We start from the raw sequence: 21,152 nt of genomic DNA on the forward strand, positions 1-21,152 counted from the left end.
AGCCATTTTAATGCAGATCCTATTAGTGTGGATCCGAAACCCTTGCATAGACAAGCCTCCTTGAGTTTTTCGGGAATTGGATTGATTTCCATTCTCTCCCTGTATTGAGCCACATGCTCTTCGGGATCAGTTGTCCCATCATACACCTTCATGTTGGGGGTCTGAAATTATTTTGGGACATCAGCATCACAAATAGGTGGAGCAAATCTGGACAACTTGTGGCTTCCTTCTGGTATTTTAGGAATCCGACCGACCACTCCTAGCACCCTGGATATCATATCCTTAAGCTTTTGATGTTTCTTAGCTATAGCCTGGTTGATACATGTATCCTGCATAGAGCCCAGGTTAGTGTCTAAGGATATATGATTATACATGTTACCTCTCGGTTGATTGAACGTTGGTATCCCAGAAGTGTAGCCATGATAAGAAGCATCTGCTATAGGAGTTGGTCCACCATAGGCAATGGTTTGCATGGGGATTATGTCTCCTTCATGAACCTCTATGGATCTTTGATGTTGCACCCCTAAGGATTCATGATTCTGCCATAAGGATCCTTGAGGTTGGGAGCTGAAGGATCCTTGGAGATACATCCCAGAGGATCCTGCTTGAAGGAACGAGGATCCTTGAGTTTGTTGACCCATGTATCCCTATTGAAGGTTAGATGATCCTAGTTGAAGGAACGAGGATCCTTGAGTTTGCTGACCCACGGACACCTGTTGAAGGATAGGTGATACTTGTGGAAGGAACGAGGATCCTGGAGTTTGCTGACCCATGGACCCCTATTGAAGGATAGATGATCCTAGCTGGAAGATGGAGGATCCGTGAGTCTGTTGGGCCACCGATCTTGGAGTATTGAAATCCAAAATCCTTGGCATCAAAGGAGTCTGATCCTCAGTGGCCTCTTATTCTTCTTGAGATCTTCAATTTCCTGTAGGGTCTTCTGGTTGGTTTTGTTCTGTTGCTCCATGTATTCCATAACCTGTGAAAATATAGCAGAAACATCATTGTTAGAGTTAACCACCGATGTGGCAGCAGTGGTCTTTGAGCTCTGGAAGACTGGAAATTTTGTCTTGCTTCCAACCGCGGTAGTTCTTGGAGCTGCTGCTAGCGGAGGAGGCATCGGTGGTAAGGATCTTGGTGGGTGAGAAACTGATGAAGGCATGGTGTATGAAATAGAATATTGTTGAGAGGCCATTGATGGTGATATGGGTATCAAAGGTTGTATGTTGATAAGGTATTTTCTGGATTTTCTCACCAATTGCCCCACGGTGGGCACCAAATTGTTTTGGACAAAAATCTTTTAAGGATAATGTATCTAAATATGTTATGTGAGGTTTAGTGCTAAAATTATAACAGCAAATATATTAATGAAATGGAGATGAACACCGTGATTTGTTGCGAGGAAAACCCCCTTGATCTTAATTAGATCAGAGGTAAAAAAACCCCGGGTGATGACAAATGTCTATCACCACTTTATTGATGTAAAAATTGGGTTACAATGGGTGGAGTTTATGATCAATGAATACAATAATGCTAAGTGTGTGTGTTCTGCTCTAGTTTGCTCTGAGTATTGATAGTGAACGTGTTCTGTATGCCTAAATGATCATAAACTCATTAAAATAGAAAAATAATAACTAACAATCTTATTTTTTAGACACCAATCAAGCCATTCCTTCATTGTAATTGTTTCCATCATTATCCACCCGGTTTGTTGACTTGATTGCGAGATTATAGGTTGGACATAGTCACTAGCCGTTATACCTACCAAAAATATCAAGATAACAAAGGAAAATCGTTAATAAATATAAAGTACTGAGGATCATTGATCCTGACAGGATCTGCAACAAATTCTAAGGATAATTGATCTATATTATATGCCAGGATAACATATCCACAGTGTCAAATTTCCGTGCACTAACAAAACCCTTGAAGATATGCTTCGATCTTGCGTTCTTGATTTTGGTGGGAATTGGGATTCTCATCTCCCGCTTATCGAATTCTCGTACAACAATAGTTATCATTCAATCATTGATATGGCTCCTTTCCAAGCCCTTTATGGTCGTAAGTGTCGTTATCTGATTTGTTGGAACTAGATTGGTGAAGCCCAAATAACCGGTCCCGAGATGATCCAAGACCCACCGATCGTATCGATCAAATCCGTAAAAATCTCCTAGCTGCTAGAAGTCGTCAAAATATCTATGCCGACAAACGGTGAAAACCCCTCGAGTTCAATGTTGGCGACTATGTCCTTCTCAAAGTATCCCCTTGGAAGGAGATAGTCCATTTTGGAAAGAAAGGAAAGATAGATCCTCTTTTCGTAGGCCCATTCATAATCCTCGAAAGGATTGGATAAGTGTCTTTTTAAGCTCGATTTACCACAAGAACTTACCGGTGTTCATCCAACCTTTCATGTCTCAAACCTTAAAAAGTGCTTAGCTGAAGGTAATTTTCCATATAACTCTCGACGAAGTACATATCGATGAAACAATGATAATGGTCGAAAAACCCGTTGCAATCATGGACCGCAACGAGAAACAAACCAAACGTAGGCGCATCCGTTTAGTTAAAGTCCGTTGGGAATCACTGTGTGGTGCGAAATTTACATGGGAACGAGAAGACACTATGAAGGGGAAGTATCCACACTTGTTTGTTTCAACATCATCTTAATTTTTGGTCGAAATTTCCAAATGTAGGGGATATTGTGATATTCCCCATTTTCGGGTCAATTTTGTTGAGTCAAACAATTGACCTAAGGGGGAGATTGTTGAGTCAAAGATTTGACCAAGATAAAGTACATAGAATATTGGAATCTTCTCAACATCCTCAGAATTCGCTAAGTATGGATCCGGGCACGCCTTAGACATCCGAGCAAGCTTTTACTTAGCCGGGTACGATATTTTGTCCATCGGGCAAGGTTATCTTCAAGTAGTCTTCTTTAGTGGATATCCGAGCAGGGTTTGCAAATTAATGTATTACCAGGCAAGGTTCACTAGTTTATGTAAATTCGGGCAAGGTTCACTCTGTCAAGCAAGTCTGTTCTTCATAGCCAAGTAAATTTCACTCCCGAGTAAGCTTTTGGCTAACCAAGTCCATGAAGCAAAGTGATTGGAAGACCTGGCAATGTATTCATTAATAATAGTGGTCCGAACATGCTTGATGATTGAAATGAAATGTCACTAAGTAACATCGGGCAAGGTTCAACTCAAGCAAAGAACAGTACTCCCGAGTACACTTTGCTAATAAGTTATTTTATAGCAATGAGTTGAAATGGATCATTGAAGAACAAGGTTGCTCGTAAGAGTTTGTCGGGCAAAGTCTGGCAAATTCAAGAAGATTGAAGTCTACCCGGTGAGTATTTTACATGGTAAAATACTCTTCAAGTAAAGTCTACCCGGAAACTGATCCCGGTCACACTTTTATGTTATCAAGTCCTGAAGGATGGGAGAGTACACAGCGTACTCGGAAAATGAAGATTGATGCAACGCCTACCCGGAAGACTTGTTTTACACTTAGATTATTTTGAATATGTAATTTGATTATATACGTTGTATTTAGGGTTTCTAGAAGGAATGACAGTTGTCCAAGGGTGTCAGGCCTATAAAAGGAATAATTAGCACACACCTGAGGACAGAGAGAGAGACACAACACGGAAAAATAGGCGGCTGAATACGATAATATTTATTGAGTTACTGTTGTTTTCCTAAAAGAAGCACTAAATCGATTATCCACTTTGTATGATGAAAATTATATAAATGGAAATCTTTTGAGTGAATGTTGTTTATGTTATCTACCTTTGATTATTAATTGCAACTATCATGTTTGTTATTGATTCCGCCTTTAACAAACAGTAATCTTTCTAATTATAGCAACCCGTCATTAACTTCCTTGTCGACACATCAATTTGTGTGAGTTATGACGTGATTAAGTAAGATCCAACTATAATTCGGGGACCTGACAAGTGGTATCAGAGCTGATTTCTGCTATTTTAGAAAGATTGTTGCTGATTGAAGATTTGAAAAAGAATGACGTAAGCAGATCACTACATTGAAAAGTGACGTTAGCAGCTCTGTTCTTAATTTTTTTTTCCAGATCTACAATCATTTGGTGTTTTCTCTTCCTTGTTCTATTTAAGGTTTTAATCTTTATATTTAAATCTTGTTCTTACCTAATTAGACACCTCAGATCTGAACTATTGGTTTTTAGATCTGAATATTTTTGAAACTCTGTTTTTATAAAGAAATTACTTTTGTTTTTCACAAAATGTCTGGTTGCGAGGAAAAAGAAGTCTCTACTAACAAGATTCCTAGGTTGTATGGACAGGAAAATTTCATAAAATGGAAGTTCTTGATTGAAGCAGCCGATTGCTATAATGATGTTGATATGTGGAACTCCATCAAGAATGGTCCACAAGGAGAAGTTGGAGAAGGGGCAAATGCAGCTTCAACTGCTCCTGTAAGAGAAAGAATGAGAAAGGTTGATGACAAGCTTTAGCTATGTTGAAGCTAGGTCTGTCTTGGGAAATACTCACCAAGGTTGCACATCATCCCAATGCCAAAGCAATGTATGATGCAATACTTGAAATGTTTGAAGGAAATCTTGAGCTCGAAAACATCAAGAAGCAGAGACTGAAGCAGCAGCTAGAAAGATTTAGGTACAAAGATGGAGAAAGGTTGAAGTCTATCATTGAAAGGTTTTTGGGAATAGTGAATGATCTCATGATCACTGACTATGTTATGACAGGCTTTGATCTGAACACAAAACTGCTCAACTCTATGCCAAAGGAATGGTACACTGCTTGCAAGTTCAACCTTACAAAGCACAACTTTAATGAGCTGAAAGTGGATGATGTAGTGTGCTTTCTCCAAGCTGCTGAAATAGAGATGATAGAGAATGAAATGATTAAGGAGGAAAGACCCTGCTTCAATGTTTCAAATGCAAGTGGGAATGTTCCTCACACTAATGGTGGACATAGTCAAAGCAGTGATACACAGGCATTGCTGTCAATGTTCACTGAATCACATAATGCATTTGTTGCAAAGAACTTAATTCACACAACTGTAGTACAAGATGATCTTGAGCAGATAGATGCTGATGATTTGGAGAACATGGATTTGAAGTGGCAAGCAGCTATGTTGGCTCTAAGAAGCAAGAGGTTGTACAACAGGACTGGTAGGTCACTCCAATCAGTACCAAATGAAAGAATTGGTTTTGTCAAGTCAAAAGCCATTTGCGACAATTGCCAACAACCTGGTCATTTTGCAATAGAGTGTAATCTGCCAAGAAATTTCCAAATGAACCAATTTCAGAACCAGCCAAGAAATCAGCAGCATCAGTATCAACAACAGCCTCAATATCAGCAGAGACCCAACACCAACAACTTCAACAACAACCTTAACAACAATCACAACAATAACTATAATCCCAACTTCAACAACTTTCAACCTCATATGAACAATCTTGATCAAGGAGTGCCTCAGAATCAAGCCTTTCAGAGAAACAACAATCAAAATCTTCAAAATGTTCCAAACAACACTGTTCCAGCCAACCAGAACCAAGTCAGAAATCAAGGAAATGTTGCTGTAACAACACAGTATGAAGGTAATTTTAATTGGAGCAATCATGAAGAAGACATTGCAGATGATATCAAGAGTGAAAATGTAGCATTCATAGCCATAATAGAGAAAGAATCTGGATCAACTTCTCAGGTACATTCTGCTCCTACTATTGATTTAACAGAAGTTATCAATGATTTGAAAATGAAGGTAAGCAAGCTGGAAAGTGAGTGTTTTAAGAAACAAAGTATCATCAATGCATATGAAGCTAATGAACTAATAAGTGAAGAAAGGATGAAATGTTTGGAAGTAGACTGTGTAAACAGTTACAGAGCTCATAATAGATTCACCACTGAGATTGATAGGTTGAAGAAAATGATTGTAGAAGAGAAGTTACTGAACACAAAACTACAAGTTGACAATGAATTCTTGAAGAACTTGGTCTCCACTGGAAACATCTGTGGAATTCTTAACCAAGTTAAGGAAGAAGACAAATACAAAGCAGTACGACCACCATTCAACAAGAACTTTATGCCAAAAAGTTAATAAAGAGAAAAGGAATGCATATCTACAACAATTCAAAGATTTCTTTCAATACAAAGAAGAACTTGTAGATTTGTACAAGAATGTTGAGGTGAGTGAAGAAGGAGAGTTTGTTGTGAAAAAAGAACTGAAAGAAGAAAAGTCAATTGGAGTTCAAGTCTCTGAAGATGACATTGAGTCAATTGACTTGAATCAAGATGACTTGAGTGATCAAATTACTGAAGAGGAACTTAAAGCTGCTGAAAGAGAAAGAAAATATAAGAAACCAGAATCAGTTGATAAACTTCCAAAGTACCACCAGTCACATCAAGAATAAAGAAACATAATGAAAGAATGAAAAGAGAACATGTGTCCTTTGACATATGTGAAAGGAAGAAAGTAAACTACAATGTTGTAAGGCCTCCAAGCCAAGAAGTTTTCGAAAGGATAAAGCGAAATAACAAGATGTCTGGTCTGTTTCGGATCGGATCTTAATCAATCATGTCATAACTCACACAAAATTAATCGTGTTGACAAGAGAGTTAATGACGGGTTACTATGTTTAGAAAGATGACCGTTTGTTAAAGGCGGAATCAATAACAAACTTACGGTTGCAATGAATACTCAAAATACGAAGACACACGAAGGATTCACTCAAAAGATTTCCATTTATATAATGTTAATCATACTAAAGGATAATCGATTAGGGTTTAGGAGGAATCCTAGGATAGCCTTCACACACAAAATATTCTCTTAATTAATGTGTCGGTCTTATCCACTCTGTCATTCGTATTGCGTGTCCTCTCTTGGCGGCGTGCCCTAATTATTCTATTTATAGGCCTGCCAACCTAGGACAGGCTGTCATTCCTTCTAGAAACCCTATCCGATAGTTCATATTCAATTTACATATTCAAAAATTATACTAAGTGTAAAACAAGTCTTCCGGGTAGGCTTTTCATTAAACTTCAGTCTCCGAGTACGCAGCGTACTCGGCCTTCCTTCAGACTTGGTAAACATAGAAGTGTACTCGGAATCAGTTTCCGGGTAGACTTTACTTAACAAATATTTTACTAAGTAAAATATTCACCGAGTAGACTTCAATCTTCTTGAATTTATCAAACTTTGCTTGACAAATCCTTACGAGCAACCTTGTTCTTCTATGATCCTTTTCGGCTCATTGTTAGTTAAACAACTTATTGATAAGGCGTACTCGGGAGTACATACCTTACTCGAGCCGAACTTTACTCGATATAACTTAGAGATATTCCATCAACTCATCAAGTATACTCGGACCATAATTATTAAAGGATACCTTGCCCGGTCTTCCAATTGCTTGGCTACTTGGACTTGGTTGACCATACCTTACTCAGAAGAGTAAAATACTTGGTCTTGAAGAACAACCCTGCTTGACAAAGTGAACCTTACTCGGATATGCCAAATAGATGAACCTTACTCGGAAATCACCAAAAAGCATACCTTGCTCGGATATCCACTAAAGAAGATTATTTGAAGTAAACCGTGCCCGGAAGGCAAAATCTCGTACTCGGCTAAGTAAAAGCTTACTCGAATGTCCAAGGTGTACCCGGATTCAATACTTAGCAGTTTCTGAGGAGGTTGAGAAGATTCCAATCTTCAATATTCTTCATTTAGGTCAAATCTCCTCATTTGGGTCAAACTCTTGACCCAACAATCTCCCCCCTAGATTGGAACACCTCAGCTGACCCAAAACATTCTATGGTTACTTACACTTAGCAAAATACACATCAAATTTCATAATTGAATTACATAAGTAAAAATTACATAATAAAATCCTAAACATTCTTCAATTTAGCCAAAGATGCTTGTTTAGGCATGGAAAGTCCAATTTTTGCTGCTCTCTCAAGAATCCTAGCAATTCTGATTGCATACCACTTGTAGGTCTTTGCCTTTCCTTGTAATCAGAGAGATACAGTGCTGCAAGCACATTCAATTGCCATAGATTGAATTTTCTAAAGTCAATTTTAGAGAAGATTTTCACAATCTCTCCATTTTCCATCATACCATTCAGATGTTCAGTCCTGGAATCACAGAATATTCCACTTGGCATAACATTGTGGTTGACAGAAGGATTTTTGGCTTTTACAGCAACCTTGACAAAAGGTTTATCCATCTTCAAGTGCATCTGCTTTGGCTTTTCCTGAGTAGTCACAGACATCTTTCTTTTCTTTGTATTGTTCTCCTTTGAGAGCAAAGATGTTGTCTGTTTGCAGAATTTCTCTACTTTGAATTTCCTTTTCATTGTCATCCTTGATAGATCAACCATCTTTTTGGACATTCCATTGTTCTTACCAACCAGAGACTGAGCGGCTCCCTTCTTCAAGTTCAGCTGTTGTCCTTTCATTTTCTTGAAGTGCTCAAAATCTCTTTTCTTGTCATTACTTTTACATATTCAAAAGGAATTCCATTCTTAATCAAAAATTTTGGTTTACCACCATATTTGCTCAATACATTTTGAATTTCCACTTCTTGTTCCAAATCATATTTCAACTTCAAATCTTCTACTTCATTGTCTTGAGTATTCTTTTCTTTATTTAAGGCCTTTGAAATCTTGTCAATGACAGTGTCTAGCTTCTCCTTTATCTCTTTCTCTGGTTCTTCTTGTTTAATTAGTTTGAGCAGAGAGACTAGCACACCATTTGGAATTTCTTGATCATTCAAGCATTTTTCAATCAACTCTTGAGGCACATCTTTCTGATCAACATTCTTCACTTCATCTTTTAGCCTTTTCTCATCTTCCAACATTTTCAACAAATTTTCTTGTTCTTTAAAGTCTTTATCAGACATCATTTGACTCAGAAATTCTCTGTCATGAATTTCTGTCATTCTTTGCTCATATACTCTTTCGGCTTCTGATTCAGATTCATTCATTTCAGAGTCCATTGTATTCATTTCAAAGTCCATGGTCTTAATTTCAACATCCTCTTGCGCAATTTCTTTTCCTTTCAATTTCCTTCTTTCCTTACGATCCTTCCTTTCATTTTCTGGAACATTGTCAACTTCATCATCTGAGCTGTCCTTTTCATAAATTGAGAGAAGCTTCAGCGAATTCTCCCCCTGATTTGGTGATTTCTCCCCCTGTTTTGGGGCAGCTGAGATCTTCTCAACCTCAGACATTAGGGTTTGAACTCGTTGCAATGCTTTCTTTAGTTTTTCAGAAAGATGTTGTTTGTAGGAGTTGGAATTACTTGGAGTTGGATCCATTGCTGATTTTCTGTTACATCAATGAACACACAATTTTCAGTTAGATCTGAAAGTAAAAAGAAATTAAGAGAAAAATAATATTTCAATTCAAACCGTTGTCTTGAATAATAATGAAATCTGCACAAAAACACAAATGTGAGTTACTCTTGAAATGGGAAGTTTGAAATTTTAAATAGCGTATACAGGTCTTCTTTTAAAGAAAGTTAAGCTAAAAGTAATGTACATGTCTGCAGCTTTATCAGAAAAAAAATTATGAATAAAGGTCTGCATCTTTTGCTTTTCTTCAGTATTTCAGATAAAGTGAGAATCTTTAAAAGTTTTTTGTCTTTTATCACCTAACTTTCTTATCTATTTCAAGAATGGTTTCCTTATCTATTTAAAAATGTGTCCAAGAATAGTAAAGTATGCAAAGATAAAGTTACTCAAGCATTTCTCAAATTCAAATTGAAACTTATCTTGCATGAACCCTAAGAATCATAATCACCAACATATTCAAACAACGTATTCATTCAAGTATGAGTCTAAACAATTTCATCATACTTACTCACATATTCAATCAATGCATTCATTAAAGTATGCTTGTATGAAGATTGTGCTCGAGCACTCTTTCAAATGTAAAGTGTGCTCGGACAACAATCTTGTGCCAAGTATACTCGAATAACTTTCATATAATACAAAGTGTGCTTGAAACCAAATTCTAGCAGACAGTGTACTTGGAAAGTTGGGTTTTGAAAATTACCAAGTATATTAAAGGAACACAAGTGTACCCGAAATAAAAAGTGTGCTCGGAAAACAAAGTTTGCCCGAAAACACTTGTAATTTCAAAGAAATCATAAACACATATGTCACAGAGCATGCTCGGAATGAAATTAAACACATAAACATTTAAGTGTGCTATAGTCTAAAATTTCATAGAGCTTGCTCGAAAATCCTATGTTAGCACTAAGCTTGCTAGGATAAACACATTCAATCATCAGGTATGCCCTTGTTCGAGGGAACTTGTCATATCAAACCATACCCGAAAAGTGACAAACATAAACAGTAACATCTAAGCATACCCGGAAAGATTAACAAGTCTTTCCTAACAACATATTCACTCAAAGCTTACTCGGTACACTCACTTAAGTGCACAAAGTTTGCTTGAAAACACAATCAGCATATTACATGCATAGCTTATTCGAAGCTAACATAAAATATGCATAGCTTACTCGAAACAAGAATTTCTTGTTAACAGTTAGCTATTTCAACACATAATCATCTCAAGACTTCAAGCTTGCTCGGAAAGTGAGTGCAACAGTGTAAACACTTCAAAGCATGCCCGAAAATCATAATGTTAGTCAAAAATGACTAAGCTTACTCGGAAAGGTTGAAAGTTGTCAAACCTTACCCGAAACAACATATTCACACGTAATCAACTGTTCTGTACTCGGAAAGGGTATAGTTCAATAACCTTACCCGAAAATACATATTCAAACAGTTTGTGCTCGAGAAGGTTAGAAATCATCCAACCTTACTCGAACTTACATATTCAGACATAATCAACTGTTTTGTACTCGGAAAGGTTATAATTCAATAACCTTATGCGAAAATACATATTCAAACAGTTTGTGCTCGGGAGGATTAGAAATCATCAAACCTTACTCGAACTTACATATTCAGCCTATTTTAGGCAAAATGCAACACTTTTTGACTTAAACCATTTTTCAAAGACATTTCTATGTTATGTATCATTTCAGAACATAGTTTAAGAGCAAATGGTGCATTAAGAGATCAAATTTCAGTTATACTTCACTTCAAAACAATTTCTTTCATAAACTGAAAAGATCTCAGGAATGGGATCATATTGACTAAGTAGCTATCTCATTACTTCACTCTCAGCATTATTATGACAACTTAGATAGATTAACAGCAGGTATAAACTTAGCATGATTTTCATCTCTTTGGTGATATGATTAAGATTCAATTTGAGCATAATGCAATAATGGTCAACACTGTGCTATGATGCCTCATATCTCTTCTCAAAGCTTATTTGGCTTTCCTCAGATCACCCCAATTTGACTCCAACCTCCTGTATTTGGTCAAAAGTAGTTTTTGTATGACAGAACTTATTGTATTTGTTCAATTTTGATATTCAAACATGTATAGAGGTTGAACGTTGGACATACAGTTAGCAACATGCCTTTCATTCAAGATGAGACAGTTTTTGTCAACATCTTTGTAGTTCTTGTTGTAACCCTCTTGTTTGATAAAATATCTAAAACATTTATCAACTTTTGGTTGATTTATTCATTCTTCCCCTTGTTTTTGATATTTTCTCAAATTTTCTTAAAGCATGTTCTTTGTCATATATAAAAAATGTTTCATTTTGGTTGACCAAATAACAACAGGCTTGAGACATGCAAAACAACTATGCATCTCCACATAAAGATTAGCATTTTCATTATGTTTATATCACCTTAGATTTTACATCATCATGGGAAAGCAACCATACATGTTAATGACTATACTAAGGCCTTTTTAGCCTATTAATTCCATATGATCAGCTAAGTAGTCAATGTACTATCATTTCCCAGAAATGGCTATCCTGTTTTGACCAAAAGTGGTCAACAGGACCAAACATACATGTGAATATATGTCCTGTCAAAGTCAGAGTTATTGACATAGTTTTAAGTGAAGGAATAAGAAACAAGTCATAATTGCCCCAAATGCATTCAGTTTTCAGGTCAATGACTATCCTTTGAATCTAAGAGATTCAAAGACCAAACATACACAAGTGCATGTCCTTCCAACTGGGCAAATGACATAATTTTCAGCAAAAACAACTGTTTGAGATCTTTTCCTTTAAAAAAATCCTTCTTTTAAGCTTCTTAAAAGCTTGAATTGAATAATCTTATCATATCTCTACACCATTAATCAACTTGCTCATGTTTTAACCAAACTATAGTATTTATGCAAAATTCATTATAAATTTCATTGAATCACATAATTTTGACATAAAACACATTTTGACACAAACAGTTGCATTACATACTCAAATCTTAATCATTCTATCATCATCAAGAAAAATAGATTGTAATATCATTCAATGTCTGTTCTACCTTAACAACTTCAGAAGATCAGATTAAGAACATATTCAAGTAACCATAAACATGTGATTACCCATGACATTATATAAGCAATTAATCTTACCTAAACAGATCAAATTACTTATCATAATATCAGATCAGTTAACAAGATAGTCAAGTATTATCATCAAATTCAACCAAATTGCACAAATATTTACTCAAGCACCTATCAGTTAACATCAAAACAGTGTCATAATCAAAACATATTGAACAACATATTCAGCAGCATATTCAGCAACATATTCAACTTGTGTAACCTCTTCTAAAATATTCAAGTAGCACTTAGAGGTACACAACTAAGCACACATCCTTAATCAGATTTCATCAGAGTTGATCATCCCCAGGGCTTTCAAAAGAAAGTTGAACCTGGTTCTATCAAGTGGTTTGGTGAATAGGTCAGCCAGATTATCACTTGTATCAACTCATGTCCCCGATTTCAATATGCTTTGTCTTAGAATGTTGCACAGGATTCTTAACAGTAAAATATGCAGCACTATTATCAATCAGAATAGGGGTGTTTAGAAAGTTCAAACCATAGTCCAGCATCTGATTCTGAATCCAGAGGACTTGTGCACAGCAGGCAGATGCAGCAACATATTCAGCTTCTGCAGTGGAGATTGACACTGTGGTCTGTTTCTTGCATTGCCATGACACTAGCCTTTCACCCAAAAACTGGCATCCCCCTGATGTTGACTTTCTACTCATATTACATCCATCATAATCACTGTCTGTATATGCAATCAGATCAAAGGATTGGTTCTTTGGATACCAAATCCCTAAGTCTGGTCTTCCCTTCAAATATATGAATATTCTTTTCACAGCATTCATGTGGGAGACTTTTGGATTTGACTGGAACCTAGCACATACACACACAACAAACATGATATCTGGTCTTGTTGCAGTCAGATACATCAGAGATCCAATCTTTGCTCTGTATTCATGTTCATCAACTGACTCCCCCTTTTCATCAGATATCATCTTTTCTTTGGTGTCCATTGGAGTTGAGGCAGCCTTGTAGTCATGACAGTTGAACTTATTCAGAATGTCCTGCACATACTTAGCTTGTTGAATGAAGATTCCTTCATCCTTTTGTGGAACTTGTAGTCCCAGAAAGAAATTCATTACACCCATGGAACTCATGCTGTACTTGGACTTCATCACCTCTTCAAACTCCAAACACATATTTTCATTTGTAGATCCAAATATGATATCATCAACATAGACTTGTACAAGCAGCAAATCTGACCCTTGTCTTTTGTAGAAGAGTGTCTTGTCAATGGCTTCCCTTGTGAAGCCATTTTCAAGTAAATGAGTTGATAACTCATCATACCATGCTCTAGGAGCCAGATGTAAACCATAAAGGGATTTGTTTAGCTTATACACCCTGTTTGGATACATGGGTTCCTCAAAACCTGGTGGTTGAGTCACATACACTTCTTCATCAATCTTTCCATTAAGGAACGCAGATTTGACATCAAGCTGGAATACCTTAATGTTCTTTGAGGCAGCATATGCAAGAAAAATCCTTATGGCTTCCAGTCTTGCAACTGGTGCAAACACTTCCTCAAAGTCTATCCCTTCCTTTTGAAGACATCCCAGTGCTACAAGTCTAGCTTTGTTCTTAATCACCAAACCCCTTTCATCCCTTTTGTTTTTGAACACCCATTTGGTTCCTATTGCATATCTGTCATGTGGCTTGTCTACAAGATCCCATACATGTAAATCTCTAAACTGTGCCAATTCCTCTTGCATTGCCTCTACCCAACTATTGTCTTTTAAAGCTTGAGCAATATTCTTTGGTTCTAATTGGGATAGAAAGCAAGAGTACAGACAGATGTTAGCTATCTCAGAATGACTTCTTGTTACTCTTTCATGCAGGTCACCAATGATATTTTCAGCAGGATGATTCTTTTCAACAGTAGGAGTTTGTATTATCATATTTGTAGACAAATTTGTGTCAAGATTTGTTTCATTGATTTCAGGTTCTTCAATGATCAAATCAGCTTCTGCATCATGAAACTCTGGTGCTTCATCATTATGTTGTCTTGAAGTGGATGCACCATTGTTTCCCAGATTCAAACTTTGAAACAAGTCTTGAAATCTTGCTGTTGTTGCAGATTCTTCATCATTTGTTTTATTGCCTGTGTCACTCCCATTATGAACATGACCATTTTGTACATCAGTACTATCTTGACTTGTCATTTCCTGATCTTGTTCAATGTCATTGTTTGAGGAGCTATTCACAAAAGTGTATTCTTTTTCTGTTCTAGCAACTTTCTTCCACAATTCTTCCAAGTCCAGTTCTTTCTTCTTATTTTCTTCAAGTACACTGGTCTTGTAGAATGTTTCATCAAAGTCTTCAGAATAAATCTTGAATGACTTTATCAATTTTTCATGATCAAACAGCCATGTTGCACCACTGACTGTGTTGAATTGATTCTCAATAAAAATAATGTCAGATGACTCTATTACACTCATGTGATCTTTAACATAAACTCTATAAGCCTTTGAGTGAGTAGAATATCCAACAAAGAAACAGTCTAGTGACTTAGTTTGAAACTTGTTCAAATAGTCTCTAGTGTTTAATAAGAAACATTTGCAGCCAAAGGGCTTGAAGAACTTGATGTAAGGCTTTCTTTTGTTGAAAATCTCATATGGAGTTTTATCATGCCTTTTGTTCACAAGCACTCTGTTCTGAACATAACAAGCAGTGTTGATTGCTTCCGCCCAGAATGTGACAGGTAAGTTAGCATCAGCCAACATGGTTCTTGTAGCTTCTATTAGTGTTCTGTTTCTCCTTTCTGCAACACCATTTTGTTCAGGAGTTCTTGGAGCTGAAAATTGTTGAAGTATTCCTTTCATAGCACAAAATTCTTCCATAACTCCATTCTTGAACTCAGTACCATTGTCACTTCTCAGCATCTTCACTTTCTTATTCAACTTGTTTTCAATCATTGTGACACAACCTTTAATCAACTCCGCAGTCTCATCTTTAGTGCTTAGGAAATAAACCCAAGTATATCTTGAATAGTCATCAATGATCACCAAACAATATCTTTTCTTTCCAATACTTGGTACACTCACAGGACCAAAAAGATCCATGTGAAGTAACTCAAGTGGTTGATCAATTGAGTTGATGAGCTTTGTCTTATGAGTAGACTTGTGTTGTTTTCCCTTCTGACATGAGTCACAATGATCATCTGACTTAAATTCTCTTGTAGGTAAACCAATCACATGTTCACCCCTTGACCAGTCTATTCATATTCTTTAAGTTCACATGACACAACTTCCTATGCCACAATTTAGATTCATTTTCCGTGGCTTTGGACACAAAACATGCACCACCTCTTGAAACAACATCTTTCATATTCAACTCATACAAGTTGCCATTTCTTGGTGCCATCATCATAATCATTTCAGGTGGGATCACAAACTCAGGTTTTAAGATGAAACAATGAGAATCATCAAAACTGACTTTGTAACCCTTAACACACATTTGAGATATACTCAACAAATTGTATTGTAGTCGCTCAACATGAAAGACATTGTCAAAAGACACCTTCCCATTTGTCAATATCCCTTTACCCACAATCTTTCCTCCTCTTGTCACAAGTCATGTGCCTAGAACAACCACTATCCATATACCATATATCATTCAATGGAGTGGCCTGTTCCTGCACAAAGAGAAATTTGATTAGTTCAGTGATGAGATGCAAGCTTCTTCAACTTGCAACTTACCAGGGTCAATTTTAGTGGCAGCTTGGGAAGTGAGTGTAGTAGGTTCAGGATCTTCATGAGTGATCTCCAAGTTGTCTGAATGGTCAGTTTCATACCCACACTCTCTTGGTGTCTTGACAAGTGAAGCTGAATTGTCATGCTCAACTGAGGTAGTTCTCTTTTCTTGTAAGACATAGTCCATTGATTCTGAGAAGTCTCTTACATCAGTCACAGCTTCAACTTTAGCTTCAGTTCTAGGTTTCCATGTGAAATCTTGTGGTTCATACCCATGTCTTAACAAGAACTTTTCATCTCCAGTGAGTACAGCTTGTTTCTTTCTTTGATATACGGTTTTTCATTTTGATTTCTCACTGCCTGATGATTCTTGTGACTCATCAGACTTGACTGAATGAGTATTTTTGGTAAATTTCAATGACTGATTTTCCCTTATCACCTGCTTTTGCTTCTGAGGTGATTTACTTCTTCTCACATTTTCAGTCATATGTATCTTCATCTTTGTCTCACCCTTCTCTTCAACTCTTGCCTCTATTCTATTCACATTTCCCTTTCCCAAATACATTGCATACTTCTCTTTGTACAAAACAAAGTCTTGACCAAACTTTGTTCCATTTGGGACATGGAATGGCTGAAACTTGAATCTCTTATTACATGAATCAGTATGGTGTCCATATTCATCACACTTTCTACACCACACCTTTCTTTTGAACATCTCATGTTCTTGTGGTTTCCTGAATCTTTCACTTGGTTTGGGCTCTCTTACACCAATTGTCTTTTTGTTTTTCAGATTGTCAAAATCAATTGAGAATGGAACAAACTCAGCCATTCTGATGTCATTTCTTTCCACATTCCCTTTAACAAAGACAACCTTTTTCAAGTTCAGTGGTTGATCATCTTCATTCTCTCTATATCTTGACTTCCTTCTTTCATATTCCTCAACAGTTTCTACCTCTCCCACATCAAAGTCTTCAACACTTGAAAAGATAGGATAAATAGGTGTAAAATATTCTATATCCATTTCTTTCTTATTTACCTTCTTTTTCTTGTTCTTTTCTAACTTCTCCAAAAAGTTTTTGCTTGGAGGTCTGACAGCATTGTAGCTCACATTCTTCTTTTCGCCAATGTCAAAAGAAACATGTTCTCTTTTCATTTGTTCATTCATTCTTTTCATTTTATGTGTAACTGGAGGATACTTTGGAAGTTGATCAACAGTTTCAGGCTTTCTATATTTTCTTCCTTTTTCAGCAGCTTGAATTTCTTTTTCAGTAATTTGATCACTCAAATCACTCAGATCATCTTGATCTAATTCATCTGAATCAAAGTCATCTTCAGAGACTTGAACTCCAATAGACTTTTCCTCTCTCATTTCTTTCTTCATAACAAATTCACCATCTTCACTCACCTCAACATTTTTGTACAAATCTGCAACATCTTCTTTGTCTTGAAACACATCTTTGAATTGTTGTAGATAAGCACTTCTCTTCTCTTTGTCAACTTTAGGCATAAAGTTGTTGTTGAATGGTGGTGGAACAGCCTTGTACTTTTCATCATCTTTTACTTTATTCAGAATTCCACAAATGTTTCCAGTTGAAACTAAGTTCTTTAGGAATTCATTTTCAGTTTGCAGCTTTGTATTCAGCACCTTTTCATCAATCACCATCTTCTTTAACCCACTAATTTCTGTTGTGAATCTTGTCTGAGCTCTATAGCTATTCATACAATCCTCTTCCAAACTTTTCATTCTTTCCTCACTAACAATCTCACTTGCCTCATAAGCATTGATAATGCTTTGCTTCTTAAAACACTCACTTTCCAACTTACCAATCTTTTCTTTTAATTCATTGATAAGTTTAGGTAAATCAGCATTAGGATCAGAATGTACCTTAGATGAAGATGCAGAGTCTATGGCCATGAATGCCACATTAGCTCTTCTGATATCATCTGCTATATCTTCCTCATGGTTACTCCAGTCAAAGCTTCCCTCATGCTGAGTAGTTACTGCCACATTGCCTTGATTTCTTGGTTGATTTTGGTTTGCTGGAATGTTTTGAGTTGCAGGGATTTGAACAGCTTGATTTTGATTGCTGTTCATTTGATATACTTGATTCTGATTCATGCCCTGCTGGTTGTTCATCTGAGGCTGATAGTGGTTATTAAAATTGGGATTGAAGTTGTTGTTTGGATGGAAGTTGTTGTTTGGATGGAAGTTGTTGTTGTTTGGATTGAATCCTTGGTTATTGTTGAAGTTCTGCTGGTTGTTGTTTTTATGCACATTCTGCTGGTATTGTTGTTGGTTTCTAGGCTGTTGGAACTGATTGACTTGAAAGTTCCTTGGCAAATTGCACTCTCTTGCAAAGTGTCCAGGCTGTTGACAGTTGTAGCAGATAGCCTTGGATTTATCAAATCCTATTCTCTCATTTGGTCCAGAAACTAGTGATCTACCAGTTCTGTTGAACAGTCTCTTGCTTCTTAATGCCAACATTGCAGCTTGCCATTTGAGATCCATGTCTTCAAGGTCATCAGCATCTATTTGTTCCAAATAATCCTGTACTACACTTGTGTGAATCATGTTTTTGGCCACAAATGCATTGTAGGACTCAGTGAACATAGACATTAGGGCTTGTGCATCATTCCCTTGAACATGCCCTGTACCAGCACTTTGAGCATTTCCAATTCCCACATAAACTGAATGATCATCAATCAATTGAACATTAAATCTCTGTTGATTACTTTGATTGCTTGAACCACCTCCAATGAAAGACCTAACAGTCTCATTGTTGTGATCACCTTGTTCTTCAATGATGGGAATTTGTTGTTGATTCTTTGTTGTAAGATTCCCCATTGGAGCAATTAAAGCATTTGACACATTGAAACTTGGTTTATCTTCCTTGATCATTTCATTCTCAATCATTTCAAGTTCAGCAGCTTGAAGAAAACATACTACATCATCCAATTTCAATTCATTGAAATTTTGCTTTTGAAGGATTAATTTGCAAGCAGTATATCATTCTTTTGGCATTGAGTTGAGCAACTTTGTATTTAAATCAAAGTCAGTCATTACATAGTCAGTTGTTCTCAACTCATTCACAATACTCAGAAAACGTTCTAGTATTGACTTCAACCTTTCACTATCTCTATACTTGAATCTTTCTAACTGTTGCTTCAGTCTTTGCTTCTTAATGTTCTTCAATTTAGTGTTCCCTTCATACATCTCAAGGATTGCATCATACATTGCCTTAGCACTTTGATGATGTGCAACCTTTGTGAGGATTTCCCAAGACAGACCAAGTTTAAGCATAGCCAAAGCCCTGTCATCAACCTTTCTCATTCTCTCTCTAACAGCAGCAATAGCATTTGCATTAGCACCTTCTTCAACAGCTGCTTGTGGTCCATTCTTGATAGAATTCCACATATCCACATCATTATAACAAACAGCAGCCTCAAAAAGCACTTTTCACTTGGTAAAGTTCTTCTGACCATACAATCTAGGTATCTTATTAGTAGACACCTCTTGTTCCTCATATCCAGACATTTTCTTAAAACAAAAGTTAAGCTTTTATCGAAAATAGAGTAAAATAATCAGATCTGAGAATAAATTCTTAGATCAGAGGTGTCTGATATGAATAGAACAAGATTCAACGATAAAAATTAAAGCTTTAAGTGAAATAAGGAAAAGAAAACACCTAAAACTTGTAGATCTGGAAGAAAAATGAAGAACAGAGCCTCTGACGTCACAAATCAATCGAACAGTGCTCTGCTTACGTCATTCTTCTTCAAAACTTAATCAGCAACAATCTTTCTAAAAATAGCAGCAACCGGCTCAGCTCTGATACCACTTGTCTGGTCCGTTTCGGATCGGATCTTAATCAATCATGTCATAACTCACACAAAATTTATCGTGTTGACAAGAGAGTTAATGACGGGTTACTATGTTTAGAATGATGACCGTTTGTTAAAGGCGGAATCAATAACAAACATACGGTTGCAATGAATACTCAAAATACGAGGACACACGAAGGATTCACTCAAAAGATTTCCATTTATATAATGTTAATTATACAAAAGGATAATCGATTAGGGTTTAGGAGGAATCCTAGGATAGCCGTCACACACAAAATATTCTCTTAATTAATGTGTCGGTCTTATCCACTCTGTCATTCGTATTGCGTGTCCTCTCTTGGCGGCGTGCCCTAATTATTCTATTTATAGGCCTGCCAACCTAGGACAGGCTGTCATTCCTTCTAGAAACCCTATCCGATAGTACATATTCAATTTACATATTCAAAAATTATACTAAGTGTAAAACAAGTCTTCCGGGTAGGCTTTTCATTAAACTTCAGTCTCCGAGTACGCAGCGTACTCGGCCTTCCTTCAGACTTGGTAAACATAGAAGTGTACTCGGAATCAGTTTCCGGGTAGACTTTACTTAACAAATATTTTACTAAGTAAAATATTCACCGAGTAGACTTCAATCTTCTTGAATTTATCAAACTTTGCTCGACAAATCCTTACGAGCAACCTTGTTCTTCTATGATCCAGTTCGGCTCATTGTTAGTTAAACAACTTATTGATAAGGCGTACTCGGGAGTACATACCTTACTCGAGCCGAACCTTACTCGATATAACTTAGAGATATTCCATCAACTCATCATGTATACTCGGACCATAATTATTAAAGAATACCTTGCCCGGTCTTCCAATTGCTTGGCTTCTTGGACTTGGTTGACCATACCTTACTCGGAAGAGTAAAATACTTGGTCATGAAGAACAACCCTGCTTGACAAAGTGAACCTTACTCGGATATGCCAAATAGATGAACCTTACTCGGAAATCACCAAAAAGCATACCTTGCTCGGATATCCACTAAAGAAGATTATTTGAAGTAAACCGTGCCCAGAAGGCAAAATCTCGTACTCGGCTAAGTAAAAGCTTACTCGAAGGTCCAAGGGGTACCCGGATTCAATACTTAGTAGTTTCT

The sequence above is a fragment of the Bidens hawaiensis genome, unplaced genomic scaffold (genome assembly GCF_021521415.1).
Source record: "Bidens hawaiensis isolate Kalapana, Puna unplaced genomic scaffold, B.hawaiensis_p1.1 tig00020824_1, whole genome shotgun sequence".
Lineage (NCBI taxonomy): Eukaryota > Viridiplantae > Streptophyta > Magnoliopsida > Asterales > Asteraceae > Bidens > Bidens hawaiensis.